General features: G+C 41.9%; 1 pseudogene; it reads right to left on the bottom strand.

Moving 5' to 3' along the window:
• Nucleotides 1-3810: 3810 nt before the first annotated feature.
• On the bottom strand, nucleotides 3811-4130 carry LOC132013006 (large ribosomal subunit protein eL42-like; annotated as a pseudogene).
• Nucleotides 4131-13124: the final 8994 nt, after the last annotated feature.

The raw sequence follows: 13124 nt of genomic DNA, 5'->3' as shown, positions 1-13124 counted from the left end.
GTCCTGAGTTGAGGGCTGCTTAATGCCACGGGAAAGGGAAAAAATATGTCTTTGAAATGAAACAGAAAGATACTTCCGTTCAAATAGAAAAATGAGTTCCTCTGAGATGCTTTGCAGTCAGTTTGGCTTGTTAGTAAGCTGTGGTAATAATCCTAAATAGTCATAATGACTGAGTAACGCAGAAGGAATTCTATATGCAGAAAATAGAATGGGTGAAAAACAGACCGACAACTCTTCCTAAAACTCATGTTTCACCAGCTCGTAGGTTTTTCCCGAGAGAACTCTTCGGCATGTCAGAGCACTGCTCTCTCTTGCATTCTGCATTCTCTGTTCACGTGTGTCTCCTCTTCCCTCGACTCCCTCCCCTTCATACTAACTAGCAGGGGTCATGGATTCCATGCCCTCGAGCTCTGCCACACCAGCTTCAGGTAGTCTAAACTTGGGGCAATTTAGATGCCTTTAAAATCGCATTGAATGAACTTTCTTATCATTTATTAACTGCCAGGGCAAAGTTCACTGAAAAACATTCCCACAGCTAGTCTGTGAAAGGGTGACTGTTGAATCCTCTGCCTACGGGCATGCTAGCCTGTGCTCAAAATATGCTTATGGGGCAAATTCTGATATGATTAATGTTGGCATCATTGAGCATACATTAGTGGAATTTGCATATATATGAATTTGAATAATGTTCAAGGACATTAAATGATTTCAGATTTAATAATGATCATAATAGCTAACATTAAGTGAAGCATTATATGTCAGACATTGCTCTAAACCTTCTATATAATAATAGAATTAGTCCTCACACAAGAGCTCCAGGAAACAGGGCCTGTTATCATACCCATTTTACAGATGAGGAAATGGAGGCACAGAAAAGTTCAGTAACTTGTCCAAGATCACACAGCTAGCCCATAAGCAGCTGAACTGGGGTGTGAACCCAGACAGGCTCGACTCCCAAGCTGAGCCTTACGTGGCTATAGCTGTTAAGCATGCTGAGCCAGAAGAAATGGCTTTACCTTCCTAGGACAGGTCATACGAGAGCTGTGTGGAGGCTTCTCTCTTAACACAGGGCTTCAGCAAACTAATATTCACCCAAAAGTGTTATCTGGGGGAGTTTGAAAACAAATCATGAGTCTGTAGGACTGAGATCTTTGGACCTCCCCTCTGTCACTTTGGAGAAACTCTTATGCCTGTAAGCATTTAAGAAATGTCTATTGAGGGCTATTTGCTGTGTCCCAAAGAGCTGCAGTCTTGACTGAGACAGCCCTGCTCTCCAGGAACATGGCAGTACCCGGAGAGCCTGACCCGAAGACATAATGACAACACAATCCAATACCCCAAGAATAGAGGTCAGAGTCAGGAGTTGGGCGAGGGACTGGGGAAGAATTCCCAGAGGAGGTATTGACTTCATGGAGTAGAAAAGATGACTAGAACTTCACTGTTGAGTAAGTGGGTGGGTTTTGAGGACCAGGGTATAGAGGGGGAAAACACGAGGGGTTCCTCAAAAGGAACACAGGTGGGGGCCATGATGAGGCCCAAGGGTTGGGGCTTGGACTGTCCTGGTGGAATGTAGGTCCGCCAAGCTTTGTAAGCCAGATAGTACCAGCCCCAACAACATACGTGCTTTTTTTTAGTAATTTAAGTACAGATTTGTCTAACTGGAATGTGGGTGATCCCTGGGAGAGTATTGATTACTCTACAGATGGCTTTATGCTTCTGTGGGAGAAGTGGTGGTCTGGGTGTTCCAGATCCTTCCAGACCCCAATCCCACTTATATCTCTCTTTCTTGTTTGCTGATGTTTGAAGTCCCGGAGTTTTGGTGAGACATGGAGGGAAGTGGAAAAGAGGAGAGCATGGGTCGTGGAACTAGGAGCACTTGGAGGAATATAGCAGTAATCCTGAGGGGACTCGTCACTCAATTACTCCAAAAGATAATGTAATATCGGGGTCAAGCTGGAGATGATGTGGAGTTCTGATGATTTTTCAAATGATGAATCTAAATCTTTAGCTTATTAAATACTTGAAAATCATGAAGATTTACCATAATCATTTTGAGGGGTCATTAAAGGGCTTCTTAGTTGCAGACAACAGAATCCAGCCCTGATTAATGTAAGCAGAAAAGGAATTCTTTAAAGGATATTCAGTAGCACATAGAGTCTTCAGGAAGGCTTGTGAACCCAGCCTGGAGGCTCTGTCTATAGCCAGGGATGGTGACTGAAATCACACAGTAGAAGTGGATCCTTCTGCTTCTGCTTTGGCCATAGATACTACACCAGGTACTGGCAACACCACTTATTTTGGTGCTTAATGATTGCACCAGAACTGCCAAATTGCCTCTGAAAATTGCATCTACCTCCACTAGAATGGATTCTAGAAAATGCCTCCACATTCTCCTTCCTCTTCTCCTCCTCCTCCTCCTCCCTCCTTTCTAAATGCCTCCTTCTTGGCTCCCGAGCTTCCGCAGTAAAGTGTAGCCATGGTGCAGGCCGTAGGTGAGGCCAGATGTTCCCCAGTGCCAGGGACTAGAAAGGCACATATCTGGCACCTTGGGGAACAGATAGACTCTCTCTGAACAAGATTCATAAAGGCCAGTGGAGCCCCCAACCCTGAGTGCCAGGGGCTTTGAAAGGAGCAAGGAAGCAGAATAGAATGACACCCTCCTCCCCCAACAGAGTACTTTTGCACATGCTTATGATGCTGCCTGAGTTACTAAGTTAGTAAGGACAAAGTTACTAAGTTACTAAGGACAAAGGGAACTTTAAGCAGGCTCATAGCCATGCTGCTAAATATTTGAAAAGCAGAGCCTTTAGGTTCTTCCCTACCCACTAGTTAAAGGCCAGTGCTATTATGTCAAAAAAGAAAAGAAAAGAAAACAGATTCCTGAGTTTAAGAATAAGGTTTATGTTATAGCTTTGGACTTAAGATCTTTCTGCTCTTTGTCTCTCCTGAAGTGCAGTTTTTTGCCATATTCTCCAAACCTAGTTAGAAATAATGCAAATAAATCTTTAAAATATATATTATGGAGCAAATCGTTCTAAGAATATATCTTCTTATATTTCTAAAAATGAAGTCATAGTTACAGCCATAAATTTTGACTCGATGGCAGAGTAGCTCAGTCAGGAGGGGCATGTCATGTGACCGTGATGACAGGCATTCATTCATAATTTGATGACTTCTCCACCTCGAATCTGGCAGCCTGACAACCAAGCACCTGCTCAAGCCCAGCAGTGAGCAAGGAGTCCCTCAGCAGTAAATGAAGGGATGTGGGTATAAAGAGATGTTTTATCATTCAATATATTTTTTTGGTCTCATTGTCCAAGTATGTAATATTTAGTCTAAAGCCTTCAGGTTGATCATAAAAGAGACTTGAGGACCTCATCATTCTGCACAAAGCTAAAGGAGTTGCGGGGAGAAACAATTTATTTTCTATAACTGTGCAGAGGTAAAAATGAATGGGTTGTAAAGAACATTAACAATTTAGTGTTACAGTATCTCTAAAGTTTTCAATGTACATACCCGCTTTGGGGGAATCTATGCTACAAAAGTGAAAGCATCAGTATCTAAGGATATATTCACAAACTTGTTTATTTCAGTATTGTTTGTAGTGGGGGCAAAGCCCTTGAACATCTATTAGTAGAGAAATAGTTGAATAAATTCTGGTACATTCTTTCTGTTAACTGTGATGTGTATGCTTAAAAGAATGATTTAGATCTATGTATATTAACCTGGAAAGATGTCTATGTATATTGTTCTGATTTTTAACATAACCCCAAGATTTTATTGTCTTCATTAGGTAACAAAATATGAAGCTTAGAACTGGATCCCTTGGCCCTTTCTCTTCTTATTTCTTCCCAGTTCAGTCTTCTTACATCTCTTCAGAGCAGCGTTCCCTTGGATCGGCAGTTGGGCTCAACACATTCAGGCCTCAACACAATATTCTTTGTGGTTTCAGCCTTTTTCCATGCAATCAGCTCAGTTTGCCCACCATGGCCAGTCTTCTTCCATTCATAACACTGCTTTCCCTGGGCATAAAGAGAATCTTTGCCTTTCTTGGGCTGTGTCCTTTTGTGGGGTTGGTGTTTGCCACACTTCTTCCTGAAAGTCCAGTGGGTCTGAGGAACGTTCACCATGTTTGCAAGAGCACTGTGGGCATGGAAAGAAAGCAGTAGACTATTATCTTAGGAAGCCATTGCCAAAAGAGTGTGAGAGTACAAACCCATCTTCATACAAACACCGATGTGTTGTATGTTTATATTTCCTGGGTGAGCACTAAAACATATCTGAAAGAATGTAAGCCAAATTGTCACTTTTACTAGGAGTTAGGGTTTTGAGATGGTTTAACATGTGACAACAAGCATATATTAGTTTTGTAATTAAGACACAATATGGAGAGGAAAACTTGAGAAATTTGGTGAGGACTTAACACAGTAATATTTGTAAAATGCTCAGTATAAACCCTGGTACCTCGTAAGCCTTCAAGAAATGCTGGATGTTACTGTTTGATTTATTTTCTTCTCTGGGTTAGAAAGGGCAAATAGCAGCCGGGCTCTTAGCATTGTTCATGCTATCATTTATCCATCCGTGTTCCAGACGGCTTGAGTCAGTCCACCCTGCACTCTCTCTGTCGCCCTCCAGTCTTTGCCAAGTCCAATTCCCTGAGAACCTCAAATTCCTACTCCTTCACCTGGTTAGCTGCTTTGCATCTCTCAGGTCTCAGTTTAAGTGCCCTTGTGACCCACAAGGGAAGGCAAGAGACCTGTCCTTCCTGGGCTCTCTGTCCCAGCCTGTCATCCTTGCCACCCTCATTGGAATAGTTTGTTGGTGGGGCTGTGTCCAGCCATTTTTGCATTTTCAGGACCATGAAATGGGTCCTCAGTAAACGCAGACAGAGCAGCTGAGTGGAGACAACTAGCTGGTTGGATGACCAAACCAGAGGAGAGAGAGAGAGGCAGACAAGGTTTCTCAGGACAGGCTTGGGAAGTGGGACAGGTACCGTGTTGCTGTGTTTCTGTTCTAGATTCCTGCTTGTGTTACGTAAATGTAGTGTTTTCATTACTCAGGTTTTTGCAAACTGGAAAAGGACAAAGGTGCTATTGCTTTTTAAATGATTAATTTGTTCAGATTATCATATAATGTCCCTCCATTTTAGAAGTTATTAACTTGCCAGAGCAGTTAATAACCACTCTTTATTAACTCTCCACATCTGTACAAAAACCTCTGATTAACCAGTGTCAGATAAAAGCAATGGGGAAAACACACTGCAGACTAGAAATTCTGAGACGGTCTTTGCAGACGTTGGTTGTAGCTACAGCATAAACAACTTGTGCGGCCCTTAATTGCAGAGGAATCATTGCTTGGCCCTGTTTAAAATCAGTTCTCAAAAAAGGTTACACTGGGATTCTCCCACAGTTATACAATAAATACATGTTCAAGATTTTCCTCAACTCATGAATCAAGGAGCGAGCACGGATGTTGTAACTGATTTAGAAGAGAATCCAGGGAAGAGCTACTTTAAGGAGGGTCCGCATGACAATGAATAAGAAAGTGGGAGCTGGAATGAAACCATAGTTACAGCAATAAATACTGACTGACCTGTAGAGTGGCTCGATCAGAACAGGCACGTCTGGTGTGATGGCCAGCTTGAGCAAGAGGGCCTTTCAAGGTGAGATTATCCTTGAATGTCCTGGAAGTTTGGAAGACTGAGTTGACTCCCTGGATGGTGTTATAAATCTGGCGAGGGGGGGCATCACAAGGGCCCACATACCTACTGGAAAGACCTTATTTCCTCATAAAACAATGGATAAAATAGTGTGGAAGGTTTTTCACTATTTGACCATAGAAAATGCAAACATGCGAGACATGGAGGAAGATTCGATGGTGAGAGATTCCAGATGGCAGCAACAGCAAAGTAAGTGCCCTGTGGAGCTTGGCAGCCATAGACGAGAGTCATTCAGTAGCAAGTCCCACATGGGGCACTAGAGTAGATGACATGGAACTGGCTGGTGAACAGAGTGATGATGGAGGAATGATCAATCAGCAGAGGGAAGGCAGAGCACAGACAAGTTACAGAAATTATAGGAAATGATCTCCATGTTGGGAATAATTTGTGTTCTTACCCTTTCACGGGTAGGTAAGTTATCCATCTAGCGCATTGAGAGATGAGTTGTTACAATGTCACTCAAACAAGTGTAGGGTTGCCAGATCTGGGGAGGGGGAAAAGGCAAAAAGGATAACAGGGTTATTAAATTTTATGTTCAGATAAACAACATTGCTTTTAGTACTAGTATGTCCCATGCAATATTTGGGGCATACTTATACTAAAATTTATTTTTGCTGTTTCGTGGAAATTTTTTTAAATAATTTTTTTAAAGTTTTTTTTTTTTTAATTTATTTACTTGACTTACTTCACTCAGCATAATCTCTTCCAGTCCTGTCCATGTTGCTACAAAAGTTGGGTATTCATCCTTTCTGATGAAGGTATAATACTCCATAGTGTATATGGACCACATCTTCCTTATCCATTCATCCGTTGAAGGGCATCTTGGTTCTTTCCATAGTTTGGCGACCATGGCCATTGCTGCTATAAACATTGGGGTACCGATGGCCCTTCTTTTCACTACATCTGTATCTTTGGGGTAAATACCCCGTAGTGCAATTGCAGGGTCATAGGGAAGCTCTATTTTTAACTTCTTAAGGAACCTCTACACTGTTTTCCAAAGTGGCTGCACCAACTTGCATTCCCACCAACAGTGTAGGAGGGTTCCCCTTTCTTCACATCCTCTCCAACACATGTTGTTTCCTGTCTTGTTAATTTTGGCCATTCTAACTGGTGTAAGGTGGTATCTCAATGTGGTTTTGATTTGAATCTCCCTGATGGCTAGTGATGATGAACATTTTTTCATGTGTCTGATAGCCATTTGTATGTCCTCATTGGAGAAGTGTCTGTCCATATCTTCGGCCCATTTTTTGATATGATTGCCTGTTTTGTGTGTGTTGAGTTTGAGGAGTTCTTTATAGATCCTGGATATCAACCTTTTGTCTGTACTGTCATTTGCAAATATCTTCTCCCATTCCGTGGGTTGCCTCTTTGTTTTGTTGACTGTTTCCTTTGCTGTGCAGAAGATTTTGATCTTGATGAAGTCCCAAAAGTTCATCTTCGCTTTTGTTTCCTTTGCCTTTGGAGACATATCTTGAAAGAAGTTGCTGTGGGTGATATCGAAGAGATTACTGCCTATGTTCTCCTCTAGGGTTCTGATGGATGTCTATACTGCCTAGAGCAATCTATACTTTTAATGCCATTCCAATCAAAATTCCACCAGTATTTTTCGAAGAGCTGGAGCAAATAATCCAAAATTTTGTATGGAATCAGAAGAGACCCCAAATCATTAAGGAAATGTTGAAAAACAAAAATAAAGCTGGGGGCATCACTTTACCTGATTTCAGGCTTTACTACAAAGCCGTGATCACCACGACAGCATGGTACTGGCATAAAAACAGACACATAGACCAGTGGAACAGAGTAGAGAGCCCAGATATGGACCCTCAACTCTATGGTCAAATAATCTTCGACAAAATAGGAAAAAATATCCAGTGGAAAAAAGACAGTCTGTTCAATAAATGGTGCTGGGAAAACTGGACAGCTATATGTAGAAGAATGAAACTCAACCATTCTCTTACACCGTACACAAAGATAAACTCTAAATGGATAAAAGACCTCAACATGAGACAGGAATCCATCAGGAATCTGCTTTTTAAACAAGCATACCAAAGGGTTCCGGTGCAGGTGATCCTGGGATGACCTTTTAAAAACTACATTATGTGGGGTTATGGACATTGGGGAGGACATGTGATATGGTGAGTGCTGTGAAGTGTGTAAACCTGGCGATTCCCAGACCTGTACCCCTGGGGATAAAAATACATTATATGTTTATAAAAAAATTAAAAAAATAAAAATAAAACTACATTATGTCCCTTCCTTTTGCCTGCAATCCTGAATATACAATTTTAAATTCTACTGTGAGAAATTCATGAGTTTTCATCCCAAGGGAAGAAATAAAATAAGCAAAAGCCCTTAATACTATAATGCTTGCAAGGAGTTTCTCTTTTCTTGACTTCTCAGATACTGTTGGGGGCTTAGCTAAGGGTTCATGCATAGGACATGGCCAGATGATGAACTCTACAGAGGAAACACGGTTCACAAGTATAAAAGTTGGATGCATTCAGAAGTATTCTGGAAGAGTTGAAAAGTACGCGATGTTGAAGGTGATTGGATGTATCTTGTTACAATGATAAGTTTCATCTGTGCCTTACACACTTGGAAGGGGTGTAAAGGACAGCAAGTTGGGCTCTTCCCCTAACTCCCAACTTCCTAGACTTGAAGAGTCCTCAAGCCTGTGATGAAGGCCCATCTAGTAACTTCCAGTTCCAGAAGCACTTATTCCCCACTGTCTTCATTCTGTGATAGACATCTGTACCTATATGTTTACTGCTCAATAAACATGCATACACTCATGCTAAAATATGCGTGAGGATGATCATTTGTGTGCAATCCAATGAACCAGAAAAATGGGCATCTGCATGTATTCCATCTTTAACCAGTTAGCTTCCTAGTACCTCTAGTTGCTGCAACCTTGTCTTCAAGCAGACTTCACTGATGGAGATCTAAGACTTATAGATGCCTACTTCTTTTCCTGATAAGGTATACATACTCTGTTTCATGGCCTGTGCTGTGTTCTATATATTTAACACAATGAGTAAGACATAACCCCTGTCCTTGAGAAACTCACAGTCTAGTGAGCAAGACAGATACATATGATTACTGACAATAAAATTTGACAATAACATCATGGTATAATGGAAGCACAAGGAGAAGAAGGTTGAATGGATGAGGGGAGGAAAGCCTGGATCATGGGGAGGCTTTAGAGAGAAGGTAAGAAGGTAATATTTGAGCAGGCTTTTTTTTTTTTTTTTTAAGATTTTATTTATTTATTTGTCAGAGAGAGTGAGCATAGGTAGACAGAGTGGCAGGCAGAGGCAGAGGGAGAAGCAGGCTCCCCACTGAGCAAGGAGCCCTATGAGGGACTCGATCCCAGGACACCAGGATCATGACCTGAGCTGAAGGCAGCTGCTCAACCAACTGAACCACCCAGGCGTCCCTTGAGCAGGCTTTTGAAGTGGGAGCTGGAGGTGTGATGAGAAGAAGACATCGCAGGCACAGCAGAGACCATGAATGAAGACTTAGGGTTGTGAATAACTATTGTATCTAGAGCAAATGGAGAGTAGGGCAGTGAGGGTGGCAGCTGTTATGGCCAGGGAAACAGAACGAGATCTGATTGGGAAGGGTCCTGCTGGCGAGTTTGAGTCATCTGCTACTGGAAGTAAGCAGGGGAAAATTTAATCCAGAAATGCAACTTGTTGACATTATGTAGGAGGGATGGGAGAAGAAGGCAAACTGGAAGAGTAACTGAGGAAATTTGCAAATCTCTAGTTTAGGGAGGGTGAGAGTCTGACCCGAAACTGAGGCAGCAGTGATGAAGACAATGGCACACATTTGAGAATACTGCACAGGCCAAGTCCATAGTCCTTGCTAACGCATGGGCCATACAGAGAAAGTGCATGACCTTGGACAAGGGTGGATGGGATAACCCCATCAGGATGCCAAATATTGCGTGTGGCTTATAGATCAGGGAGTAGTCTTGATGAAAAACATAACAATTTGTACAGCTATGATCCAGAAACATCCTGTCCCCTACCAGTTTAGGATTGCCAGACAAAATACAGAATGTCCAGTTGAATGTAAATTTCCACGAAACAGGGGCACCTGGGTGGCTCAGTGTTTTAAAGCCACTGCTTTCGTCTCAGGTCATGATCCCAGGGTCCTGGGATTGAACCCTGCATCAGGCTTTCTGCTCAGCAGGGAGCCTGCTTCCTCTTCTCTCTCTCTCTCTCTGCCTCTCTGCCTACTTGTGATCTCTGTCTGTCAAAATAAATAAAAGCCTCTTTGGAGAACAGTGTGGAGATTCCTCAAGAAATTAAAAACAGAACTTCCCTATGACTCTGCAATTGCACTACTGGGTATTTACCCCAAAGATACAGATGTAGTGAAAAGAAGGGCCATCTGTACCCCAATGTTTATAGCAGCAATGACCACAGTCACTAAACTGTGGAAAGAACCAAGATGCCCTTCAACGGATGAATGGATAAGGAAGATGTGGTCCATATACACTATGGAGTATTATACCTTCATCAGAAAGGATGAATACCCAACTTTTGTAGCAACATGGACAGGACTGGAAGAGATTATGCTGAGTGAAGTAAGTCAAGCAGAGAGAGTCAATTATCATATGGTTTCACTTATCTGTGGAGCATAACAAATAACATGAAGGACAAGGGGAGATGGAGAGGAGAAGGGAGTTGAGGGAAATTGGAAGGGGAGGTGAACCATGAGAGACTATGGACTCTGAAAAACAATCTGAGGGTTTTGAAGGGGCAGGGGGTGGGAGGTTGGGGCAATCGGGTGGTGGGTATTAGAGAGGGCACGGATTGCATGGAGCACTGGGTGTGGTGTAAAAACAATGAATACTGTTACGCTAAAAAAAAATTAATTAATTAAAAAAAAAGCAGATTCCTGAGCCCAATCTTCATTTACCAAATCAGAATTTTTAGGAGAGGGGTCCAGAAAACTGCATTTTAAATAAAATGTGTATCATTTTATATACTATACAGATGGAGAGCTGATAGGACAGACACACACAACAGAGCAGCCTCCACTCACAGGCAGCAGAGATGCCCCATTACACCGTGACATGGGTGACAAAAGCTCACTTTCCAAAGGCCAAGCTCTTGATATCATCACTACAGCCATATTCTGGCTAACTGCTGTCGTGGCTTTGCAACTGTCCCAACTATCACCTGGTGGTCAGCGAGGTTCAAAGCTGCTGCTTACTGGCTGCTGTGTGAATTGTTTGAGTTGGCAAGAGAAGCCAGGTGACTCTACACTGAGTTAAGGATAGATAGTTCCATGACAACAAGACTCTAGGACAATATCTACGATATCAGTTAATGAAGCAAAGGGTGTATTTCTGAATAGGGGGTAAAGTGCACTGTGATATTCCTGGAGGCTTTTAGACACTCTGCTGGAAACCAAATAAAGCTCAAGTTTTTATACTTGAATAGAGTAGTACCCTTACTCACGGTTTTGCTTTCCAGGATTTCGGTTACTCACGGTCAACAGTGGTCTGGACACAGATGATCTCCACATGAGGTATCGTCAGAATGTCAGCAATAGCCTAACAACACGTCATGATGCCTGTGTCGTTCACCTCACTTCATCTCATCATGTAAGCATTTTATCATCTCATATCAGCACAAGATGGGTGAGGACAATAAATTGTTTTGAGGGAGGAGAGAGACAACATTCATGTGATTTTTTATTATAGTATTTTTTTATAATTCTTCTATTTTGTTATTAGTTACTGTTGTTAATTTCTCACTCTGCCTAATTTGCAAATTAAATTTTATCATACTTATGTATGTATCAGAAAAGGAGTCTATAAAGGGTTTGATACTATCCATGGTTTCAGGCATCCATTGGGGTCTTGGAACAGATGGGGGGGCACTCTATTGAGTTTTTAAATTTTATTACTATGGTATAACTAATTAATTAAACACATATAACCCACCCTTGTATTTCCAATGTAGAAATGGTGGCATTTGATACATGACGTAAAGAAATGTCACATGTGACACAAAATTGATGCCTTCTCCTTGGGCTTCAGGCTACAACTTGAATCTATAGATTTTGTCATTGTTTATATGAATCCAAAATAGAAAAGGTGATTACGAGATCATGCTTCTTCAGCTTCTTCCTGCTTGTCTAAACCTCTGTGCTTCTCTTTCCCAGCTGGCCCCAGTTACCTCCATGAACGCAGAACTCACTGGGAGCCCCTAGTCCCTTTGCTCTTCTGTGAACTTTCTCTTACTTCTCACTTCCTCTCTGATGGAAAACTTTAATTCTAAAATATTTCTCAGCCACAACCCTGGAGCTCTCAGCATTTTGTGTACTTCCTGTCTTAAGAGGCTAACACTTTCCCTTTCCTTGGTGAGTAAACAGATAGCTGAAGCACTTATAATGGAGAAGTACCCCAAGCCCAGGGGAAACTTAGCTAGCTTATGACTTTGGTCCGGCTGCATAATTACAGCTGGGACTCCTGTGGCTTCGACACTATTTCTTTTAATACTTTATCGTGGATGTTATTACTATTTTGCCAATAATTCAGGCTTAGAAAGGTGAACTGACTCACCTGGGGCCACACAGCTAGAGATTTGATTTCCAGGTCTGCATGGATCCAGCTCCCAAGTTCTCTATGTCAACTAGGACATTTGGTGGGAAGGACTGGCAAAGAGTATCTATACATTTGCAAATAGTCAATTTGTCACAACTAATCCTCTCTTGCCCTTTATTGGCCTGGGTACAGCTGCATTAGGACAGAGCTTGTAGCTTTTTCAGGTTTAGTTTTAGTGTATATGAAAGGAATAGAAGCATCCAGGGTGCTAGCAAGGGGAGCAGTGTAGAATCCAGTGGGACGTCTAAGACAAAGGCAGTAGCAGAGGAACTAACAGGCAAATGCTGTAAATGAACAGAATCAAAGATTTATGCTGCGACCATGCATAATTCCAGCTGATTTAATACGAAACTACCTTATAGTCATGGGCTAATATCTGTGAAAACTAAAAAAACTGAATTTCTTGCATTGATTTTCAATTTTACCTCCACAAGGGACCAAATGATGTAATTCAGTGGTTTACAAACAACAAGAAAATCAGTAGAATTTTTGTCTTGATACAAATTCTGGCAAGCCTGATGGCCTTGGGAAAGTCTGCACGTCAGCCCCTTACTCTGAAAGATGGTGGAGATGAGGATGACGACATGGGGTCTTCCAACCTCATAGGGCCGTTAAGATCTGGGAATCCAGAGATCCCGTGCAAATATCTAGTGGTGTTATTTTGCAGTCATTCACAGTAGTACTCTCAATCTTTGAATATTTTATTTCTTTTGGAAAAGTTTATGTCTCATAAGTGCTTTCTGATACTCGAGAATTCTGTACCCTGTGCCCAGCTTTCCT

The sequence above is a fragment of the Mustela nigripes genome, chromosome 3, assembly GCF_022355385.1.
Source record: "Mustela nigripes isolate SB6536 chromosome 3, MUSNIG.SB6536, whole genome shotgun sequence".
NCBI lineage: Eukaryota > Metazoa > Chordata > Mammalia > Carnivora > Mustelidae > Mustela > Mustela nigripes.
The sequence above is the reverse complement of the archived record's forward strand: the minus strand, read 5'-3'. Positions and strand labels throughout refer to the sequence as shown.